We start from the raw sequence: 24,018 nt of genomic DNA on the forward strand, positions 1-24,018 counted from the left end.
GTTTCCTGATTGATCAGGTCATCAAAGGATATGGTGAGAAGGCAGGTGTATGGGGTTGAGTGGGTTCCGGGATCAGCCATGATGGGATGGTGGTGCAGACTCGATGAGCTGATTGGCCTAATAGTTGTAATATCTATGCTCAACAATGATCAATAAGGGCCTCAGTAACAAAGCCCAGGAATAACAAACCCTGAGCAGCTGATAGAGATTTTTTTAAGAAGAACTCCTTTGTAGTCAGATGTCAGGGACCTGTGACGCCTATCAAAAGCAATATGAAACTGGTTGAGCAACCAATCACGTTGAAAAGTACTGAAAAGCAAACCAGGATCATGCAGGACTTCTATAGATGTGTAGTGGACAGTAAATTGCTTGGCTGCATCATAGTCTGGCATGGACATACCAATGCCTTTGAATGGAAAATCCTGCAAAAAGTAGTGGATCCAGCCCAATCCATCATGGGTTAAGCCCTCCCCACTATCGAGCACATCTACACGGAGCAATTTTGCAGGAAAGCGACATCCATTATCAGGGATCCCCACCATCCAGATCATGGTCTCTTCTTGCTGTTGTCATCAGGCAAAATGTACAGGAGCCAGTGGTCCCACACCACCAAGGTGAAGAGCAGTTATTACCCTCAGACATCAGGCTCTTGAACCAGAGGGGATAACTTCACTCAACTTCATTTGCCCCATCACTGAACAGTTCCCATAACCTATGGACTCACTTCAAGGATTATTCATCTTATGTTTTCAATATTTATTGTTCATTTATTATTGTTATTATTATTTTCCCTTTCTTTTTGTATTTGCAGTTTTTGTCTTTTGCGCACTAGTTGTCTACCCTGTTAGTGTAGTCTTGCATTGATTCTATCATGATTATTGGATTCATTGAGTATGTCCACAGGAAAATGAATCCCACGATTGTATATGGTGACATAGATGTACCTTGATAATAAATGTATTCTGAACATTTGAACTTTGAATTTGAATTACCTCATGCAGCACCAAATAAATATCAGGATAGAAAATAAAACATCAAACTTCTTTTTAAAAAGATAAGTTATTTCTATTATTTTAATATTTATTTTGAAATATCATTGTCTGAGGGAGTTGCAACGTGCTAAGATGTTTGTTGGACCATGAGATTTAATAGCTAGCCCGCCCGTGGCCAAGTGGTTAAGGCATTCGACTAGCGACCTGAAGGTCGTGAGTTCAAGCCCCAGCTGAGGCAGCGTGTTGTGTCCTTGAGCAAGGCACTTAACCACACAGTGCTCTGCAACGACACTGGTGCCAAGCTGTATCGGCCCTTGCCCTTCCGTTGGACAACATTGGTGTCGTGGAGAGGGGAGACTTGCAACTGCCGGTCTTCCATACAACCTTGCCCAGGCCTGCACCCTGGAGAGGGAAGACTTTCCAGGCGCAGATCCATGGTCTTGCAAGACTAACGGATACCTTCCATTAAAGCCTCACTGATCTGCCTTGCATGAAAATCTAACTTTTACACAGATTTTTCTCTAACAATAGGAGCTAAATGCCTGAAATTCTTGTCTCTTGTTTTATTTATCTAGATTAAGTTGAATAGATTGTAAAACAGCACTGATATTTTGGTGAGATGTCTTTGTTGTTGTAGGACATGTCTGAAGAATTCCATAGTTGTCATTTCAATCGGGTAACAATAGAGAATGCTGGTAGTTTTGTAATTACTGCAATTCAGAATCCAGTTCATGAAGTCACTATTTCTGTATGTAAATCCAAAACTACCAGGCACACAGTTAAAATTAGAATATAATGCTGTACTTCATCATAAATTGTGTTAAATTGTCTCCTCAAAGAGGCCAAAATTTTCAATCCAGAGGCTGAGAGATTGCTTTTGTTTAAGAATCAAAGTGAAAAACTGATATTCAGTTGTACCCTATACTTTATGCGTGGCCTCACCAACAGCTTACATGAGTGCAATATAATATCCGAACTCCTAAACACAAGATGTTGGAAATCTTGAGCAACACACACAAACAATACTGGAGGAACTCAGCAGGTCAGGCAGTATCCATGGAGGAAAATAAAGAGTGGACATTTCAGGATGAGTCCCTTCATCATGACTCATAAAGAATCTGGTCTAGTCCAATTGAGTAGTGGAAGCAGAGTCGCTGACCACATTTAAGAAGTGTCTAGTTGGGCATTTGAATCACCAAGGCATAGAAGACTAGGGACTAAGTACTGGAAGAAGAATTGTTACTGGTCAATGTAGAGATGGTGGACTGAACAGCAGGCTGCTTTCGTGCTTTATGAGACTCTTTAAAGGATAGAGGGGCTGTAGGGAATGCATCATCTACACCAGTTTCGGTGTCCCTTTGCAGTCTCAGGCAGAAAAATGTAGTTTCTAGAGGAACTCCTGTCTGTCATGCCTTTGGAAGCTGTTAAGCGCATGACTAAATACTGGCTCCTTGGCACATGATGTTGTGCTGATCTTTTAACCTATTCGAATATCAATCTCACCCTTCCCTCTCACAGAGCCGTCCATTTGTCTATCCTCCATGTGCCCACCTAAGAGATTCTTTAACATACCTATTGTATCTGCCTCCACCACTTCCACTGGCAGTGCATTCAATGCACCCACCACTCTCTGTGTAAAAAACCTACCTTTGACATCTCCCCATACTTCAATTACCTTAAATTATTCTCTCCTATATTAGCCATATTTTATATATTTACTCAAATGATCCACAATAACATTTCCCAAAAATATTCTGACACTTTCATTCTGGCCAATTAGAGAAAAAAATAGCAAGAATATTAATTTCAATAAAATAAATCTCAACAATCATTAGAAAAATATGCCACATGAATATGAAAAAGAAGAGCTAAAATGAAATTGTAATCCAGTGGATTCAGTATAAGCTGTAGACTTCACTTTTCTTGAAGGTGAAAGGACCCAAAATATTTCATTCCTATTTCTATTGCTATTCATAAATCCAAAGGAATAATTGTCCCTGAACAAATTAGAAATGAAATGCTCACTGAGGTGGCGAGGATGGGCTTTTAAGCAGAAACCAGACTTAAATTACTCACTACATTTTTATTACTGTCAGGGAAGTGGTACAGAAGGCTGCTGAAGGGTTTTGGCCCGAAATGTCAACTGCACTCTTTTCCCAGTTGCTGCCTGGCCTGCTGAGTTCCTCCAGCCATTTGTGTGCGTTGCCAGGAGCCTAAAGATCCACACTCAACTTTAAAGAACTCCTTCTTTCCCTCTTCCTTCAGATTCCTGAATAGTCCATGAACTCATGACTACTAGCTCATTATGACCAAATTACATAGGAGAGAATTGGGCCATTCAGCCCATCAAGTCTGCTCCACCATTCTATAAGCTGATCCATTACCTTCTCAACCCCGTTCTCCTGCCTTCACCCCGTAACCATTGATACCCTTACTAGTCAAGAACTCATCAACCTCCATTTTAAATAGATATTTGACCAGCGACCAATCTGGACACTGGAAGTTTTGACAGGGGAGGATTTCACTCAGGCATAGAAAACGGAGCAGTGGGTCACTGCAGCATAATAGAGCTTTGACTAGCAAGCAATCCATGTTTGGGAGTGATTAGCAAGAGCAAATTAAAGGAGAGCAGAGGCAAGAACAGCAAACATTGGCGCGACAGGTGTCATCTGAGCTAAGTTTTTTTTTCCTCCTCCCCTTCTTTATATCTGCTCAACTAGGCCAGGCAAGATAGTTGTATGCTCCTCTTGCAGGATGTGGAAAGACAGCAAGACTCCCCCATGTCCCTGACAACTACAACTGCGAGAAGAGCATCCAGCTGCAGTTTCTAAGAGTCCACATTCAGGAGTTGGAGCTGGAACGGAATGAACTCCAGATCATTTGGGAGGCTGAAGGGGTGATAGAAAGGACATATAGAGAGCTAGGTGCAGGACAGAGAAAACTGGGTGACAGTCAGGAAGGGGAAAGTGGTTAAGGAGCCACTGCTGAGTACCCCTGTGGCCATTCCCCTCAACACCTGGCCTAATTCCTGCACCTATTTTCTATGTTTCTGTGTTTCTATGAGAAAATGCTGAAGACCTGAACTAAAACAGAAAATGATGGAAACACTCAGAAAATAAATCCACTTTCTGGAATTTGAATTAATTAATGTTAGCTAGCATAGATTTTTAGAGGTAATTGGGAAATAGATGATCAATATTCTGAAGATGTCAAAACAAGAGACGGCAGATGGTAGAACCTGGAGTAGCAAATCATCTGCTAGACTACTCGGCAGGTCGAGCAGCATCTGTGCGAGGAATGGAATTGTCGATGCTTTGTTTGAAACACTTCATCAGGACTGACATTTTTTGAAGGAAATTAAGTCTTACGTATGCCGGCTTGCAAAACTGAGATCTTTAACATTGCTGTCAGCATGAATGGGAAATGGGAAATGAATTTAAAGGCACAAAACAGGTTGTGATGGTAAATAGTTATCTTTCAGACTGGAAAATGGTAAATAGTGGTGCTTTGCAGGGGCCACTGGGACATGTCAGTGTTAGGATGGAGGGAGTGTTAGAATAGGCACACATTAAAATGGATAAATCCCCTGGACCTGCACATCCCAGAATGTTATGGGAAGCAAGGGAGGAGATTGCTAGGACACTTAACAGTTAATATTAAGAACACTTAATAGTCTTCCCTAATTCAAAAAGGGGGTGGTGAATTGGAGATACATCTTTACCAAAGAAACATTAGCAAATTTGCCAATGACACAAAGCTGGGTGGCAGTGTGAAATGTGAGGAGGATGTTATGAGAATGCAAGGTGACTTGGACAGGCTGGGTGAGCGGGCAGATGCATGGCAGATGCAGTTTAATGTGGATAAATGTGAGGTTATCCACTTTGGTGGTAAGAACAGGAAGGCAGATTATTATCTAAATGGAGTCAAGTTAGGAAAAGAGGAAGTACAACGAGATCTAGGTGTTCTTGTACATCAGTCACTGAAAGCAAGCATGCAATACAGCAGGCTGTGAAGAAAGCTAATGGCATGCTGTCCTTCATAACAAGAGGAATTGAGTATAAGAGCAAAGAGGTCCTTCTGCAGCTGTACAGGGCCCTGGTGAGACCACACCTGGAGTACTGTGTGCAGTTTTGGTCTCCAAATTTGAGGAAGGACATTCTTGCTATTGAGGGAGTGCAGCGTTGGTTCACATGGTTAATTCCCGGGATGGCGGGACTGTCATATGTCGAAAGATTGGAGTGACTGGGCTTGTATACTCTGGAATTTAGAAGGCTGAGAGAGGATCTTATTGAAACATATAAGATTATTAAGGGATTGGACATGCTGGAGGCAGGAAGTATGTTCCCGCTGATGGGTGAGTCCAGAACCAGAGGCCACAGTTTAAGAATAAGGGGTAGGCCATTTAGAACGGAGTTGAGGAAAAACTTTTTCACCCAGAGTGTGGTGGATGTATGGAATGCTCTGCCCCAGAAGGCTGTGGAGGCCAAGTCTCTGGATGCTTTCAAGAAAGAGATGGATAGAGCTCTTAAAGATAGCGGAATCGAAGGTTATGGGGATAAGGCAGGAACTGGATACTGATTGTGGATGATCAGCCATGATCACAGTGAATGGCGGTGCTGGCTCGAAGAGCCGAATGGCCTCCTCCTGCACCTATTGTCTATTGTCTATTAAGCCTGCAGATCACCTTTGGGCAAGGTGTAACACCTGCTTAGCATCCCCCCCACCCACCGATCAGGGTCATGTGAAGCCATAGGAGCAGGTAGTGGTTAGTTGAATGAGCAACTAGTGCATATCACAAGTCCTGGTTATGCAACCACTGACACCAAGCAGACAATCTCTGAAGAGTGTAGATAATGGCTGGGGTCACCCGTCTTGGAACAACACTGCCCATAAGAAGGTAATGGCAAACTACTTCTGTAGAAAATTTGCTAAGGCAATTGTGGTCAAGATTACCCATATCATACGACACGGCATGTAATGATGATGATGAATTCGAGAAGGGCTGTCAGGAAAAGTCAGGAAATTGCAAGCCAGTGAGCCTTGAATCCATTGCGGGGAAATGATTAGAAGAAATTCAAAGGGACAGGATTTGCACTCAGTGAGAGAAATCGGCATGGTTTTGAGCAGGAGAGATTATGTCTCACAAACTTTATTGGTCGTTTTGAGGAGGTAACTAAAACATTGAAGGTAGTGTGGTAGGCATAATTTACATGGACTTTAGCAAGGCATTTGACAAAGCCCCACATGGTAGGCTGGTCCAAAAGGTCAGGGCACATGGGATCCAAGCGGTGGTCACAATTGGCTTGGCAATAGGAAGCAGAGGTGTGTTCCTCTGGAGGAGTGGTGTAGTGCAGGGATCAGTGCCAGGAGAATTGTTATTTGTCACAGGTATGATAAGCAGGATGAGAATGTATGGGGGTTGATGAGTAAATCTGCCAATGACACTAAAATTGGTGGAGTAGAAGACGACAGTAGAGGTTGCATAAGGATACAGCCGGATATAGCCGGATATACTGCAGATCAGTTGGAAAGTTGGGCAGAGTAATAGCGCGGAGAATTTAATCCAGCCAAGTGTATGGTAATGCCCTCTGTACAGCACAGGAAGAGGTCATTATGTTGTCTATTATGTTGTGCTGAACTCATGAGGCTAATGATGCCTAATTACATGAATCCCTTCTGCCTGCACATGCCCCTTATCCTTCTATTTTGCACATGCTTGTGCCTGTCTATCAGATTCTCAAACAACTTCATCATATTTGCCTCAATCACTACCCCTGGCAGAGAATTCCAGGCATCCACCATCTGTGCTAAAAAGTTGCCCCTAAAATCTCCTTTGAACTTACCCCCTTTCACCTTAAATGCATTGGCCTCTAGTATTAGACATTTTAGAACATAGAACACTACAGCACAGATTTGGTCCTTCAGCCTAAAATGTTGTACTCACCTTTTAACGTATTCCAAGATAGATCTAACCATTTCCTTGCACACAGCTCTCCATTTCCTTTTCATCCATCTGTCTATCTATGAGTTTCTTAAATGAGCCCAGCAGGTGCCTTTGTCTTTGATCCATGATCACCCTTTCAATCTTTCGCTCGTTTGTTATGTGCTGTCATATGACATGAGTGATCATGGACTTTCCATGGCCATGACTGTTCTTGGCAAATTTTTCTACAGAAGTCGTTTACCATTGTCTTTTTCTGGACAGTGTCTTTACAAGATGGGTGACCCCAGCCTTTATCAATACACTTCAGAGATTGTCTGCCTGGCGTCAGTGGGCGCATAACCAAAACTTGTGACATGTGACCACCCATCACCTGCTCCCATGGCTTCATGTGACCCTGATCTGTGGGGGGGTGGGGGGAAACTCAGAGAACATGAAGGGTAGCCGACTTCCCAGATTATCACCTCAACTGACCTTCATGTCAAACCTGGCTACAGTATAATCTCTAGATACAGTATACCTTCCAATATGTTCTACTATAGCCACTATCTTAAAGGCGATCACGAAAAATGCAGTTTTTGGATACCACACAAAACAGTGAAATATGCAGTAGCTGTTTAAATACATTTTGTACAAATACCAATAGTTTCAATGATTTTGAAGTGAGATTTCAAACAATTCATTTTAACCTATACATCATCAATTTGCATTATACCTTAATTTTGATAGAATCATTTTTCACAATTATAATCTTCAATGAGAACATGTATTGATCTTTGCAATTAACACAAGTTACAATACTTAAGTTACCTTGCATTTGGAAAACATTTTCTTCATCATAACTTAATTTCTATTGTTTAGAAATAAAAACATTCACGTAAGTGCCACAAAACCCAATTACAAAAGTGAAATACAACAGGTATTGGTGTTAATAAGAAAATTTAAAATATAAGCAGTAATTGTGGTACAATTCTTTCTTACCTGTAGTATATAGCCAAATTATTAAAATATTCCATAACAATGCCTTTGTGCAAAATGTTCTGGAAAACATTATGCTTTAAGAATCTATCTGAATGCCAAGTAGATTGGGACTACCTGAGGAAAATTAGGTTTCCTTATATTTAAGACCTTTATACTGATGTGCTGTGATGTCATGTCACTCAGTCATAGGGTGCCTCATAACACACCTTACTTCAAGCCTGGAAGCATGGGTGGATACTAACTGAAACTGAAAAAAAGTAATTTTACATTGAATAACTAAGGCACAAAACATGATCTCTTATTCTAAAAATAGGGAAAGAGAATTTAAGGTTGACTGCCTTCAGTTAACAAAAATTAAAGGTATATTTATGCTGTTAATTTTCTTCTTATTAATTTTTGTAATTATTTTTATTATTAGGAATTTATTGCCTGACAAATTTATTACTGTCCTGAGATATTACAGCAATCACATTTTTGTCATGGACTCTATCTTGCCAATTTGATACTAGAACACGGAAACTGCGCATTCTACAGACCCTTTGGCCCATGATGTTGTGCTGACCTTTTCACCTACTCTAAGATCAATCTAACCCTTCCATCCTCCATAGCCCTTCATTTTTCTATCATCCATGTACCTATTTAAGAGTTTCTTAAAAGCTCCTAATGGTTCTACCTATATCACTACCCCAGCAAGACATTCTGTGCACACACCAGCCTGTGTGTAAAAAACCCTCCTCTGACATCCACTCTCCCCCCCCCCCATACTTTCCTCCAATCTAGGACTAGTTTCCAGCAGTGAGGGAATTTCTTATGTTTAGGAGGGCATTTAGTCCAAAGTTATATGCTAGCTTTTAGAGGGGGACCTAGTTCTGTTTATCCCTGTAACAGACACTCATTAACTTTCTTTTTACTATCTTTCTGACACTAACCTACACTAGGAGCAATGTACAATGCACATTTAATCTACCGCTTGTCTTTGAAATGTCAGAAGATCCCTGAGTACCCAGAGGAAAGCCACTTGATCAAAGAGTAAACATGCAAAACACAAGATCATGATCGAACCTGGGCTCCCAGAACTGACAGTATGAAGCCAAAAATGGTAGCAGGATTGGACCCTTGCACCTACTCCTCCATTCAATAAGATCATAACTAACCTTCTACCTCTGTCACTTTCCATTATTAACCCCCTATCCCATGACTTCCTTAGCACTATGTCAAACAGTATGATGCATCAATGTGGCAACTCTTACAATAAAAAACTGACCCTTTGGATTAAAAAAAGACCAGACATTAAGCAAGGGTTTTTAGATAGGATAGTTGTGAGGATTGGACTAGATATCCAAGAGGTATAAATTTGAGGACAAGATGTAAGGGTAATTTGGAAAGAAGTTTTAGAACAGTGGAGAAAGGCAATTAGCAATAATAGCACAAAATATTGTAAGCTGAGAGAAGAAATATTTGATTAGTAATCTAAGATGCAAAGGGAAAGTGATGTCTTCAGGAGGTTACTGAACAAGGGTAATGACTTTGAACTAATTGTCAGATGGATGGTCGTGAAGGCAGGTTCCAAGTTATGCATGTAGAATTGTATATCTAATTTAATAAATCAGCTGATTTTCAGGATTCAGTTCTGAGTCAAAAGGAGTCAAAATTGGTTCAATTCGCTGATCTAACTAAACACAGTGAATTTGTATATGATGGATCACAATCAGTGGGAGTTCAGGATCTTGGGCCTCAGTCATAAAATTGTAAAGAACTGAGTTTTGACGATAGCAGTGGAGGGCTTAGTCTTGCATGACATCTTGCTGGGATCTTGACGAGTATGAGTAATAACTGTAATGCAGAAAACTGGGATGGGTAAATTAAGTCAGCATTATGTCAAATGTGAATGTCTCTTGCTTCCTGTGGCTCAGTAACAGCCAAACTGCATATCTAATCAACTTTGAGAAAATAGAACAGCAGAAATTTACTTTGCCTAGCAAGAGAGAAGCAAAAGTGGTTTATCATTGTTACTGTGAGTACTTGGAAATATGACTTACAAGTTTGAACCTGTCTCACTTTAGTTATATATACAATGCATTTCTGTACCAAATATTAATTAGCTTAGAATCCTGAAGGAGGTTAGAATTTGCATGAAGTAACATATCTTAGACAATGTGAACTGCTTGTCCAAATTATAATGCTCATATTTATAAACTGGGGTTTATGATTTGTACCAAGTTTAGACTTTCATTATCTCCCAGGGTGTGAGCAGTACTAAAATATCAGAATTACCAAAAGTTTGCTATGCTATAAACTAGCTCAAAGTGATTCAACTTTTATTTGCATTTGCCTCTTGGGGAGAGGAGTGGTTTAATCTAAGAGTGCAATTAACCCTCAATAACATTAATACTAAAGTAATAACTATTTTGATGAGTGATTTGTATTGGAATGAGAAATATATATATATCACATTCATTAAAGTTCAAAGTAAATATATTATCAAAGTACATATGTGTATGTCATATATGGTATCCTGAGATTTTTTATTGTAGGCATTCACAATAAAACAAAGTAAGACAATAGAGTCAGTGAAAACCTAAATTAGCAAAGATGGACAAACAATCAATATGCAAAAGAAGACAAAAAACACAAATAATCATAATAAAAATGAATAAATATGTAACCCGGTGACTGCGGATCTTATTCAGTATCGTTAAAAGTGTACTTAGGCATCCATCCGGCTAATGCTAGAATAGTTGTCTGTGCCTTTAAGGGAAACGATGATGTCATTACGCGTGCGCAGGATAGTGGGGAGACCATTTTGTTTCTGCTGAAGACGCTGGTGGGGCGTTGGAATTGAGTTCCTCCCTGAGACTGGGCATGGTGAGGAAAGGTGAGCATTAATCGATGATATCCATGTGAATTCATTTATGCTTGTTGGCAAATTGAGAGTATCGGTAATTTGACATGTTTTACATGTGGATGCTTTAGATTTTCACGAGTAGAGGCATCGACGCTAGATCGCATGGGTTATGCAAAGTTCCACACAATCAAGTAGGTCAGTCTTCCTGTAATTTAACTACCAGACAATATCTTGTAAAAGTTGTACCAGAGTGCACCTTTTGTCTAACTTTATTGTATCGGGACTGATTGTGCATGTAACCGCGTAACGTGAATGTTTAGTCTCTGTTCGGAAGTTCAGCACGTGTGTACTCCTTAGATGAGATGTATTTGCTTACATTTTTCACTGTTATGTATAAGATGCAGGGTGGGTAGGATTCAAACGTTGTTTGTATTGTGTTCTTTCAGGATTGCCACTACCGTATTAGCACCATATTAGTTCTGATATTTTTTTACGCTGCAAACGCAATTCTGTCCATATACAAGGTGTGGATCGAAAGTTAAATTGAGATTGTAAGGGCAAGGACTGGTTGTAAGTTCATTTGTTTTGTTTTGCGACCCTCTTCTGGCACTTAAACGTCTGAAACAGATAAAGGAATGAAAACCCAAAAAGTATTTGTTGTCCTGAGTGAGTACTTTTCCCCAGGCTACAAAAAATAGATAAATACTGAGTTCGTGCAATTCTTGAGAGTCCATAGATTGTGTTCAGTGGTTAGTTCAGCACTGAGGTGAATGAAGTTATCCACACTGGTACAGAAGCCTGATCGTTGAGGAGTAATAACTATTTCTGAACCTGGTGGTATGGGTTCTGAGATTCTTGTACCTGCTTCTTGATGGCGACAGCGGGAAGACAGCACGGCCTAGGTGGTGGGGGTCCTCGATGTTGGATACTGCTTTCTTGTGACGGTGGTCCATGTAGATGTGCTCAGTGGTAGGGAAGGCTTTACCTGTGATGGGCTTGGTTGTATCCACTACTCTTTGTTAGTTTTTCCATTCATGGGTATTGGTGTTTCTAGATCTGCCAGTGATGCAACCGGTCAGGATTCTCCCATGTGCATCTACAGAAGTTTGTCAAAGTTTTAGATGACAAGGCAAATCTGCACAAACTTCTAAACAAGTAGAGGCACTGTCATGCCTTCTTTGTAATGACGCTCATTTGCTGGATCTGGGACAGATCCTTTGAAATGATAACACCAACAAATGTAAAGTTGCTGACCTTCTCCAGCTCTGATCCCCTGATGGGGACTGGCTCAGGAACCTCCAAGTTCCACCTGTAGTCAATAATCAAATTTTTGGTTTTGCTGACGTTGAGTGAGAGTTTGCTGTTGCGGTACCATTCAACTAACTTTCTTAACGTTCCTCTGAATGGAATCCCCTGCACTGTACCTGCGATGTGACTTCTCATGTGGTGATTTGGTGACCAGACTGAACAGATTGCCAAAGGCAGCAGTGTTCCTCTTATCTTTTACGTGATTACACCAACACATACTTGGCCAGCTTCTGTAAACCAGGGCTCATCTGACCCAGAATGTTAATCCAGCTACGGCTCGAATTTTAGATTTCCAAAGCCTCCTTGGCCTGTACAAGTTTATACCCATTTTCAGTCCGAAACCCTTCCTGCAATTTCCGTGCTCCAAATTCAGGTCTCTTGACAGAATCAGAATCAGAATCAGAATCAGAATCAGCTTTAATATCATTGGCACATATTGTAAAATTTGTTATTTTGCAGCAGCAGTATAATGTAATACATAATAATTTAAAAAGAAACTATAAATGGTAACAAGTACTGTGCAAAAGTCTTAAGCACATATATATAGCTAGGGAGCCTAAGACTTTTGCACAGTACCGTAGTACTTTTAGGCATTACACTGTACTGTTATCTCAAAAAAACCTCATGACATATGTGACTGATGATAATTGGATTCTGATATGGGTCAGACTGAGAGTGAGAAGGCAGCAATAAGAGGGGAATCATGGCTGGGAAAAGGGGAAGGGAGAGAGGAGGAAACAGAAAGCATGAGAGAGACATCCTGTAATCATTAATAAAGCAAATTTTTGGAATCACATTATGTTGCCTGGGGTCTTGGGTGTGTGTGTCTGCACCCATGCCATCCGCTGTCCCTGCCACTCCTTCTCTGCCACCTGTCCCACACCCCTCCCGCAGCACTCCATTCTCGCCATCCCCAACACCCTTTGCTCTCACCAGATTTACAAATTTGCTCTCTGCTCCACATTAACAAATAGAGTACTGTGCACCCTAGCTGTATATATGTGCCATAGACTTCTGCACAGGACTGTATATTGAAAAAAATAATGAAATAAGTTATGCAAAAAGAGAGGAGATTTTTTCAAATGTCAGAAAACAATGTTGCTTACTGAAGCACCCATGGATGTGACTGTGGATTTCAGCTGTAGTCGTCCTAAAACGGGAATATTTGATGATTCTCATTGGAGCAGCAAAGCCTCACCACTTATCAATGCCATCTTGTGTGCACAATTTTCTTCAAGCACTTTCATCTGTGCAGATTCCTTCCTAAACCTCCAGATTACTCCTTCAGCACCGGTGTACCTGCCTCAGTCATTTCCACTGGCAGTTCGTTCCATATGCTCACCATTCTCTGGGTGAAAAGTTGACCTCAATTTCATCTTGTATCTTTCCTCTCCCACCTTAAACTTATGCCTTTAACTCTCGATCTGGTGATATTGAAAGTTTGTCCTATTTAGGTCTCGCATGATTTTATACCCCTTTACAAAGTAAATTGCTAAATAGGTTCATTATTGTCACATGTACTGAAGTACAGTGAAAAAAATTGCCTTGGACATTGTTTATATAGATGCCTGATGTTGTAGTGTGTGAAGGAAGAGAAGTGTGTGCAATTCCTGTTACAAGAGAGAAGGTGATCAAAAAGCTGAAGGACCTAAAGATACATAAGTCACCTGGACCAGAGGAACTGCACCCAAGGGTTCTGAAAGAGGTAGTGTTAGAAATTGTGGTGACATTAGAAATGATCTTTCAAAAATCATTGGACTCTGACATGGTGCCAGAGGACTGGAAAATTGCAAACGTCACTCCACTCTTAAAGAAAGGAGGAAGGCAGCAGGAAGGAAATTATAGACCAGTTAGCCTGACCTCAGTGATTGGGAAGATGTTAGAATCAATTGTTAAGGATGAGGTGATGGAGTACTTGGTGACACAGGACAAGATAGTACAAAGTCAGCATGGTTTCCTTCAGGGAAAATCCTGCTTGACGAACCTGTTGGAATTATTTGAGGAGATTACAAGTAGGGTAGATAAAGGAGATGTAGTGGATGTTGTATATTTGGACTTTCTGAAGGCCTTTGACAGGATGCCACACATGAGGCTGCTTACTAAATTAAGAGCCCATGGTATTACAGGAAAGTTACTAACATGGTTAGAACATTGGCTGATTGGTAGGAGACAGCGAGTGGGAATAAAAGGATCCTTTTCTGGTTGGCTGCCAGTGACTAGTGGTGTTCCGCAGGGGTTGGTGTTGGGACCACTTCTTTTTATGCTATATATAAATAATTTAGATGATGGAATAGATGGCTTTGTTGCCAAGTTTGCAGATGATACGAAGATTGGTGGGGGGCAGATAGTGTTGAGGAAACAGGTAGGATGCAGAAGGACTTAGACAGATTATGAGAATGGGCAAGAAGGTGGCAAATGAAATACAATTTCATTTCATTCACGAAAACAAAGAAGCTGGTTATGGATTACAGGAGAAATGGAGATGGGCTAACTGTGGTAAACCATGTATATATGTTGTAACTCGGTTACCTGTCTGGACACACCCCTCTGCTGACTGCCCCTGTGGCTCCTCCCACAGAGTCCTGTATAAAGGTGTTCGTCTTGCCCCTCCCCCTCAGTCCGGGGGCAGACACTCACTGTGGAGGTCGTATTGTACAGCGAATAAAAGCCTTTCAGTATTTTTACCAAACCTCAGTCTTTTGGAGTAATTGAAGGTGCTTCAATTTTATTCGCTGTACATTTTAAAACATGGAACAGGTCCTGAGACCAGAAAAATTAGACCTCCATCCGCAAACACCTGAAGCTGGAAACGCTTTCGAACTCTGGCTGGCCTGCTTCGAAGCATATCTAGAGGAGATTAAAGCGACCGACCCCGTAGCGAAGCGCAGAGTTCTACTCTCCAGGGTCAGTCCACGGGTCTATTCGCTGATCAGAGACCAGCCGAACTACGACGGCGTGATGAACGCACTCAAAAGACAATACCTGCGGCCGATAAACAGCGTCTATGCTCGGCACTGTTTAGCGACACGGCAACAACGCCCCCGGGAATCGAGTGCTGAGTTCGTCCAGGCCCTACGGACGCTCGTGCGAGCCTGCAATTGCCAGGAGCTGACAGCGGCGCAGCATACAGAACTCCTAGTGAGAGACGCCTTCTTCACGGGGACCAGGTCAGTGTACGTGCTCCAGCGGCTGCTGGAAAAAGCCGATCTTACCCTAAGTTTGGCGATGGAGCTGGCTGATACGTTGGAGGCTGCTCTGCATAACTCCGAGGCTCTCCAGGCACGCGATCCCCCGATGGCCTCGTGGGTGCCGCAGACCCCGCAACCTGCCGGCGAGTCGACCTCGGCTGCCGCCAGTCGTGAGTCCGCGAAGTGCTACTTCTGCGGACTGGAGAAGCACCCCCGGAAACGCTGTCCGGCCCGACAAGCTACCTGCTCCAGCTGCGGAAAGAAGGGCCACTTCGCCAAGGTCTGTAAGTCAAAACCGCGAGCGAGATCGAGCAGCGCTGCGTGCGAGACGTGGGGGTCGCCATCTTCCCTGCACACTGCCACCACGTGCGAGACATGGGGGCCGCCATCTTGCCTGCCGCCATCTTCCCTGCACGCCACCACCACGTGCAAGACATGGGGGCGGCCATCTTGGTCGGCGCCACCTCCCACCGCCTACGACCAACGGGTGCTCACGGGGCACGCCACCACGCCGGACCAAGACAGCGACCCCACCCTGGCTTCCGTGACCCTCGACCAAAGCGCTCTCCACCAGCTCGCAAGGTCAATGATGGACACCCTGGTGGAGGGGCACAGGACAAGCTGCCTGTTTGACACAGGCAGCATGGAGAGTTTTATCCACCCGGCCACGGTGCAGCATTGTGGACTCATGATACGGCCGGTAAGTCGGAGGGTCACCATGGCCTCCGGGTCGCATACAACAGACATCCGGGGGGGGGGGGGGGGGGGGTTGTGTAGCGACACTAGTGATGCAGGGCACAGAATATCGGGACTTTACGTTACTGGTCTTGCCTCAACTGTGTGCCCCTGTGCTGTTGGGGTTGGACTTCCAGAGCCACCTGAAAAGCGTGACAATGAAGTATGATGGGCCTCTCCCGCCAATTACTGTCATAAATCCCCTGTTTTGTAGAGATATGTCACGTACCCCGCTACTGACCACACACACACACCGACCCGCGCATCCCACCCAACATCATGCCAACTGCCGCACTACCGACACCACTTGCGGCCTCTCCACCCTCAGGATCCCTCCCCCACCGCTGTTCGCCAACCTGACCCCCGACTGTAAACCCGTGGCAACTAAAAGCAGGAGGTACAGCGTGGGGGACAAAGCTTTCATTAAGTCGGAGGTGCAGCGGCTGCTCAGGGAGGGGGTCATTGAGGCAAGCATAAGTCCTTGGAGGGTGCAGGTGGTTGTTGTTCGGATCGGGGAGAAGAATAGGATGGTCGTGGACTATAGCCAGACCATCAATAGGTTCACGCAGCTCGACACGTACCCTCTACCCCGCATCGCGGATATGGTCAATCAGATAGCACAGTACAAGGTGTACTTGACCATAGACCTAAAATCCGCTTACCATCAGCTCCCCATCCGCCAGGAGGACCGCCCTTACACCACCTTCGAGGCAGACGGCAGGCTTTATCAATTCCTGCGCGTCCCCTTCGGTGTCACAAATGGTGTATCTGTCTTCCAGAGGGCAATGGACCAGATGGTGGACCAGTGCCAACTGAAGGCCACGTTCCCATATCTGGATAACATCACCATCTGCGGTCACGACCAGCAGGATCCCGACAACAACCTCCAAAAATCTCTCCAAGCGGCCACATCTTTCAACCTCACCTATAACAAGGACAAGTGTGTATTTGGGACCACCCGACTTGCTATCCTTGGGTGTGTCATGGAGAATGGAGTCATTGGCCCTGACCCCGACCGTATGTGCCCCTTGTTGGAACTCCCTCTTCCCAATACCCTCAGAGCCCTTAAAAGGTGCCTGGGCTTCTTTTCATATTACGCTTAATGGGTCTCTAACTATGCAGACAAGGCTCGCCCCCTGGTCAAGTCCACCACATTCCCCCCCTCTGCCGAGGCCCACGCGGCCTTCAACCGCATAAAAGGGGACATTGCCAAAGCAGCAATGCATGCGGTGGATGAGGCCATTCCCTTCCAAGTAGAGAGTGGCGCCTCCGACTTTGCGCTGGCTGCTACCCTCAACCAGGCAGGAAGACCAGTGGCGTTCTTCTCCCGTACCCTTCAAGGCCCTGAAATTCGGCACTCTGCAGTAGAGAAAGAGGCCCAGGCCATAGTGGAAGCTATAAGGCACTGGAGGCACTATCTTGCCGGCAAAAGGTTCACCCTGCTAACTGACCAGCGCTCAGTCGCATTCATGCTTAATAATCAGCAGCGGAGCAAAATCAAAAATGATAAAATTCTGAGGTGGAGAATCGAACTCTCCACCTACAACTATGACATCATGTACAGGCCTGGGAAGCTCAACGAGCCCTCCGATGCCCTATCCCGGGGAACATGCGCCAGCGCGTAGATCGACCGGCTATACGCCCTACATGTAGACCTTTGCCACCTAGGAGTCACCGGGCTTTTCCACTTCGTGAAAGCCCGGAACCTGCCTTACTCCCTTGAGGAGATCAGGATGATGACCAGGGACTGCCAAGTCTGCGCAGAGTGCAAACCGCACTTCTACCGACCCGAAAAGGCACCACTCATCAAGGCCACCCGCCCCTTTGAGCGACTGAGTGTTGACTTTAAGGGCCCCCTTCCCTCCACCGACCGCAATGTGTACTTTCTTAACGTAATTGACGAGTACTCGCGGTTCCCCTTTGCCATCCCCTGCCCCGACACCACTACCACATCAGTTATAAAAGCCCTGTGCAAGCTCTTCACTCTGTTCGGATACCCATGCTATATCCACAGTGACAGAGGGTCCTCGTTTATGAGTGACGAGCTGCGCCAATATCTACTGGCTAGGGGAATTGCAACCAGTAGGACCACAAGGTATAATCCCCGGGAGAATGGACAGGTAGAGAAGGAGAATGGCACAGTGTGGAAAGCCACACTCTTAGCCCTCAGGTCAAAGGGACTGCCGGTCTCCCGCTGGCAGGAGGTCCTTCCCGAGGCACTCCACTCCATCCGCTCCCTGTTATGCACAGCCACCAATGCCACCCCTCATGAGCGGCTCTTTTCTTTTCCCAGAAAATCGACCACTGGAACCACTCTCCCATCTTGGCTGACGTCCCCGGGGCCAGTGCTGCTCCGGAAACATGCGAGGAGCAATAAATACTCCCCGATAGTCAAGAGGGTTAACTTACTTCATGCGAACCCCCAGTATGCCTGCGTGGTTTTACCTGATGGGCGGGAGGACACGGTCTCCATCCGCGACCTGGTGCTCGCAGGAGCTCCGGGCCCCTACCCTGAACACTCCGTGGTGACTATTGACCCCGTACCCACCAATGTATGTACCTACGAGACACCATGCACCCCAAACCCTATACAGACACCACACGACACTCCCATACCAGGCGCGACGCACACGCCCGAGGGATTACCGACGCCTAACGTGCTGACACCTCAAGTCAGGCCAGAGCCAGCACAACCACCATCGCCGGTGCAATCACCGCTGGTGCTACGTAGGTCACAGCGACGGACTCGACCGCCTGATACTTCACCCCGCGGGACTTTTCTTTAAAAAAAGGAGGGGTGAATGTGGTAAACCATGTATATATGTTGTAACTGGGTTACCTGTCTGGACACACCCCTCTGCTGACTGCCCCTGTGGCTCCTCCCACAGAGTCCTGTATAAAGGTGTTCATCTTGCCCCTCCCCCTCAGTCCGGGGGCAGACACTCACTGTGGAGGTCGTATTGTACAGCGAATAAAAGCCTTTCAGTATTTTTACCAAACCTCAGTCTTTTGGAGTAATTGAAGGTGCTTCACTAACCCCTATTGATATGAATGGATCTGGGGTTGAGAGGATGAACAGCTTTAAGTTCCACATCACCAAGGACCTCACGTGGTCTGCACACCCCAGCTGTGTGGTGAAAAAGGCACAACAGTGTCTCTTTCACCTCAGACAGTTAAGGAAGTTTGGTATAGGCCCCCAAATCTTAAGAACTTTCTCCAGGGGCACAATTGAGAGCATCCTGACTGGCTGCATCACTGCCTGGTATGGGAACCGTACCTCCCTTAATCACAGGACTCTGCAGAGAGTGGTGCGGACAGCCCAACGCATCTGTAGTTGTGAATTTCCCATGATTCAGGACATTTACAAGGACAGGTGTGTAAAAGGGCCTGTAGGATCATTGGGAAAGTGGTACCGCAGCATAAAAGCCAGGATCAACAGGCTCCGGGACAGCTTTTTCCACCAGGCCATCAGACTGATTAACTCATGCTGATTTAAGTGTACTCTGTATTACACTGACTGTTCTATTTATTAAAATTATTATAAATTACTATGATTGCACATTGTACATTTAGATGGAGATGAAACATAATAATTTTTATTCCTCATGTATGTGAAGGATGTAAGAAATAAAGTTAATTTAATTCAATTCAATTCAATTCAATACAATGTTGGAAAATGCATGGTCATGCACTTTGGTAGCAGAAATAAATGGAGGAGAATGGGGAGAAAATCCAGGAATCTGAGATGCAGAGGGACTTGGGAGTCCTTGTGCACAACACCCTGAAGGTTAACCTACCGGTTGAGTTGGAGGTGAGGAAGGCAAATGCCATGTTAGCATTCATTTCAAGAGGTCTAGAATACAAGAGCAAAGATTAGATGCTGAGGCTTTATAAGGCACTGGTGAGGCCTCACCTTGAGTATCATGAACAGTTTTGGGCGTCTCATCTCAGAAAAGATGTGCTGGCATTAGAGAGGGTCCAGAGGAGGTTCACAAGGATGATTCCAGGAATGAAAGGGTTATCATATGAGGAACGTTTGATGGCTGTGGGTAGGTACTTGCTGGAATTCAGAAGGATGAGGGGGGGATCTAATTGAAACCTTTCGAATGAGTCGCGGCCATGCATACTGCATTTGTTCTTATCATCGACACTGTCTAGCTCCTCTTTGTCATTGTCATAGTCGACAATGGTGAGAGGAGAGCTGCGGACATCTTCCCTGCCGAGCTGCAGACATCTTCCCCACCGAGCTGCCCTCCTTTGTTGACACATCTAGTGCCTTGATGGTATGCCAATCCAACTGGATTTTCCTGAGCCATTCCCGTCCCAGCACTGGTGGTCCTCCATTTTTCAGTACATAGAGGTTCAGCTGTTGTGTTTTGTCTCCGTAGGTCACTGTCACTTTAATTTTGCCTTCGGGGCGCACTTTCTGTCCTGTGTAAGTCTTTAGCAGTAGTTTAGCTTGTTTCAGAGGTATGTGAGAAAACAGTCGTTTGTAGCTGTGTACAGAGATCACTGTTAGAGCTGAGCTTGTGTCCAACTCCATTTTCAGTCTCACGCCTGCCACTTGTGAAGTGATCCATATTACTCTTCGATCATCTGTCTCTTTCACGCTGTGAAGTTGCAGACAAGACAATTCACTTTCGTCTGATTTATTTTTGTCAGAACTGCTTTCTTCCATTTACATTGTTGTGTTTTCCTTTCTGGGGTTTCCTGTTTCTCTGTATTTCGTCCTTTTTTTGCTGTTTACTAGCTTTACATACTCTGCCAGTGTGGCCCTGTTTGCCACAGTTTCTGCATTCTTTGTCTTTAAACCAACAGTCCTCAGGGTCATGTGACATGTTCTTACAACGGTAACATTTCTTTCCTTCATTTCTGTTCAGTGACATTTTATTCGTAGCATATTCCAGAGATTTTTGTTGTATCTCTGAAGCACCCCGTGCTGCTATTCCATTGATATTGCAATGTTCAGTGCCTTCTCTAATGTAAGGTCTTTTTCAACCAGGAGCTTCTTCTGTGTGGTTTCACAGTGCATGCCACATAGAACCTGTCCCTCAATGCGTCCAATAGACCAGCTCCAAATTGACAATGTTCTGATAATTTGCACAATTCAGCACAATATTCAGAAATGCTTTCATTTTTGCTCTGATTCCATTCATGAAATTTAAATCTTTCAGCAATGACCAGTGGTTTGGGGTTTAAATGCTGTTGTAGAGTGCCTACTATTTGCTTGAACATTTTGTCAGCTGGCTTTTCAGGGGTTAACAAACTCCATAGCAGCCCATATGTTCTTGCTCCCATAACACTGAGTAAGATGCTGGCTTTCTTTTCGTCAGAAACACCATTAGCCTCACAATATAACTCCACTCTCTCAACGTAAGTTGCCCAGTCTTCAATGTTGCTATCAAATGCTGTAATAGTTCCAATCATCACCATCTTTGTTATGTTAATTTAGCCCCATTTCCCCCTTGTTTTCCTTTTGACTCACATGTCCTGTTTGCTAGCGCCACTAGTGCACTCCGTCTAGATGCATGTGTCGCTCCTTTTTATCTCCCTTCTGCGGCAGGCAGACCCCCAGCCCCTGAGGGTCAGCACCGGCTGTGGTCTCGCCTGGACGTGCTGCGGCTCCGACTGTGTCTCTTGGTTTCCCAACGTTCCCGACCCCAGCTGTGCTCCCACTTCCTTTCGGACTCGCGGCCTCTCTCTGCCGCCTTCTCCCGCTCCTTGGATCGTTCCCTGCGCTCTTCCTCCAGGTGTCATTATCATTATTTTGGCAGGTCAAATATGATGGCAGAATATAGTATTAATGGTAAGACTCTTGGCAGTGTGGAGGATTAGAGGGATCTTGGGGTCCGAGTCCATAGAACACTGAAAGGAGCTGGGAAGGTTGACTGTATGGTTAAGAAGGTGTACGGTGTATTGGCCTTCATCAATCATGGAATTTAATTTAGGAGCTGAGAGGTAATGTTGCAGCTATATAGGTGTCATGGTCCGGTCTGTGAAAACTGCATTCCGGTTCACGGTCCAGTCCATGTTCCTTATTCCAGGTTTTCCGGTTTCTGTTGAGGCAGCTGATTCTCATTTGGGCTGGCTTCATAAATAGCTTCAGGATTCATCTCTGAGCAACTGATTGGGGATGTAGATTTTCAGTAGACAAAACTCAATCTGTATTTTTTACCAGGAAAAGGGTTGAGGTAGGGAAGAAGTTAAGGATGTATGGGGTTGAATTAGAAAGGGTTGCATCATTTAAATTTCTGGGAGTTATATTTGATTCACGATTAACATGGGCAGACCATATCAGGAAAGTTGAGGAGAAATGTAAAAAAGTAATAAATGTGATGAGATGTTTGACTGGTAGGGAATGGGGAGCAAGTTGTTCAGCTTTGAAGAGAATGTATGTGGCTTTAGTAAGATCTGTATTGGATTATGGAAATATAGTATATGGATCAGCAACTAGGTCTCTTACAAGGAAACTGGATGTGATTCAGGCTCAGGCCTTGAGAGTGTGCAGTGGGGCTTTTAAAACGTCACCAGTGTCAGCCCTACAGGTAGAAATGGGAATAATGCCTTTGGAACTAAGAAGGATGCAACTGATGGCAAACTACTGGGCTAACTTGCAGGGGCACAATGATTCTCACCCTACTAAAGGAGTGTTGCAGGAGTGCTGGGAAAATGGGAGGTTTCAAAGAGATACCTTTAGTCGGGTAGGGAATGATATCGCGAAAGAATGTGGAGTATTTGATCTGAGGATAAGTCCTTCAGTAGTTTATCGGGTTGTAGCTCCATGGAAGCTTGTATGGCCTGATATAGACTGGCATTTGTTAGAGGTAAAAAGGAAAGAAAGATATAAAACAGATTTGGTAAATGCATTTAACTGTCATGTGATGGGAAAGTATAGCGATTATACTCACATTTATACGGATGGTGCGAAGGAACCTGCAACAGGAGTGACAGGGTTTGGGGTGGTCATACCAGCAAAAGAAATTGGAATCTGCAGAAGAACATCTAATAAGTTAGGAATGTTTACAGTGGAGATGCTGGCAGTGTTGGTTGCGTTGCAATGGGTGCAGAAAGCCAGACAAGTCAAAGCATTGATATGTTCAGATTCATCCTCAGTTCTAGCAAGTTTAAGGTCTTTTCACACAAACAGTCGGCAAGATGTACTTTATGAAGTCCTTCAGTTAGTTACAAGAATTGCAAATCAGGGAGGTCAGGTAAAGTTTCTATGGGTTCCAGCACATGTAGGGGTGAAGGGGAATGAGAGGGTGGATGAGTTGGCAAAGAGGGCGTTAAAGAAAGAAAATGTGGAAATGCACATTAGTATCAGTAAAGCAGAAGTTAAGTGTGTAATCTGGGAAAAAGTCAACCGAATGTGGCAAGAAATATGGAACAGGGAGGGGAAAGGGAGGCATTTTTATCAAATACAAAAGAGTGTTTCAGTTACTAGGGTAGGTAATGGAAACAGAAGAGAGGAAATTGTGTGGACTAGATTAAGGCTGGGGCATTGTGCATTAAATAAAACATTGAAAATGATAGGGAAACACCAGACAGGATTGTGTGAGGAATGTCAGGAAGAGGAGTCAGTAGAACATGTAGTTCTGAGTTGCAGGAAGTATGGGATACAGAGAGAGATGATCAGAAATAAATTAAGGGAGTTGGGGATGCAGGAATTCACATTAAAAGGGTTGCTGGGCATGGGTGAGAGAGCACAAGTCCGGGTATTTTTAGCATTTTTAAGGGGTACAGGGGTTTTTTATAGAATATGACGAATAAACAGGAATAGGATACTAGGATGGTCAAAGATGGGAGGGTGAAGTGTAGGTTTGTGTGTGTGTGTGTGTGTGAGTGATTGGGTGAAGGGATTTAGAATGTATGTCTAGTGCACATTCTGGAGCAGAGGGTGGCGGTAATGCACCATTAAGCTGGATGCCAACCGCCGTAAAACAAGATACAGACAGACAGACATCTCTGAGCAACGCACATCAAAGTTGCTGGTGAACGCAGCAGGCCAGGCAGCATCTGTAGGAAGAG

The sequence above is a fragment of the Mobula birostris genome, chromosome 26 (assembly GCF_030028105.1).
Source record: "Mobula birostris isolate sMobBir1 chromosome 26, sMobBir1.hap1, whole genome shotgun sequence".
NCBI lineage: Eukaryota > Metazoa > Chordata > Chondrichthyes > Myliobatiformes > Myliobatidae > Mobula > Mobula birostris.